A 1,526-nucleotide genomic window follows, 5' to 3' on the forward strand; every position below is an offset into this window, starting at 1 on the left:
TGTAGATGGCTGTCTTCTCTCTGTCTCTTCACATTATCTTCTCTGTGTGTGTGTCTGTCTCTGTGTCCAAATTTCCTCCATTTTAAAAGGACACCAGTCATATTGGATTAGAGCCCACCCCGGCGACCTTATTTTAACTTGATTATCTCTGTAGAGACCTTATTTCCAAATAAGGTCACATTCTGAAGTCCTAGGGGTTAGGACTTCAACGCATCTTTTTTGAGGGACACGAATCAACCCATAACAATTCTCTGTTGCTTTTTATAACTTTCTTCCTTCTGAATTCATTTTACTTCTTGCTAGGGTACATTTTCTTCTCATTCTTTCACAGAGCATTGTGGATAGTAACTTTCTGAGTCTTGCTTGTATGAAACTATCTTTATTTCACCCTCACAACTGGAATCTCGAATTCTGGGTTCCTTGTTATTTTTCTTGCAAAGTTAGAAGATATTGGCCCTCGATCTCCCTGACTTCAGGATTGCTGATGAGACATCTGCCATGCCCCTGATTCTCCTTCCTTCAAAAGCAGTCTCATCAGTGGGTGTAATTTTCCCCCAGGGTCACTTACTAGCTGTGTGACCTTATATGAGCAACTCAGCTTCTCTGTGGGTGTCAGTTTGTCCATCTCTAAAATGGAATAACAAGAGTGTAATTGTTGGGAAGATGAAATGAGTTATGTGTAAAGTGCCTAAAACTGTACTTGGCACACAGTAGGTGCTATATTCAGGTTTCTCATATAAATAAAATAGCCCTTGACCCAGTCCTGAGCTGTGTGGCTGCTGCTGTATCTCAGTGCGCCTACCCAGCGCTGGGCACCCAGATGGAGCTCCAAAACCGTGTATTGTGTGAATAAACAAAGAACAGACGCCAAGCCCTAAGGCAAGTGACTTCCCGGCTGGGAGCCTCATTTTCCCCATCTGTAACTGCTGAGGATGCAGGGATTCAATGAGACACCAGAGACCTGTCTTGAGATGGACTCGTTCCCTCAATCCTTGAATAACTACAGATCGAGCACCACCTGTCTACCAGGCGCTGAGCACAGAGCTGTGAGCCGATCACACCAGGTCCCCGCCCTGTGAGCTGACGTGGGGACACAGACCACAAGAAGGAAACACACAAATAACAGACTCTCAGAAAGCCACACGTGCTGTGAAGCGGGTGACCGGGGAGAGGGCCACACAGTCACAGGACGGAAGGCTCTATAAATAATAATAAATACTGCCATCCACTAGATTATAATCAAAATCCATCAAGCGCTTACTGAGCTAAGGCCTCACAAGAACCCTCCCCTTAGGTATCATCAGCTCATTGGACAGATGAGGGAACAAGTCCCCAGCGACACAGAGAAGGACCATAGAAATGTGTTTCTGCATCCAAGGGCAGAGCGCGTTTCTAGAAGGAGGCCACCCCGGGCGGGACTCAGTTTCTCCCTTTGGGGACTGGAACTGCAAACAAGCCTGCAACTCACGCCTTTTTCCGCCAGGGGGCGACGGCGCCCCACAAGAGGATTTGAGGTTTGGGGGCGC

This window comes from Diceros bicornis, chromosome 34 (assembly GCF_020826845.1).
Source record: "Diceros bicornis minor isolate mBicDic1 chromosome 34, mDicBic1.mat.cur, whole genome shotgun sequence".
NCBI classification, from domain to species: Eukaryota; Metazoa; Chordata; class Mammalia; order Perissodactyla; family Rhinocerotidae; genus Diceros; species Diceros bicornis.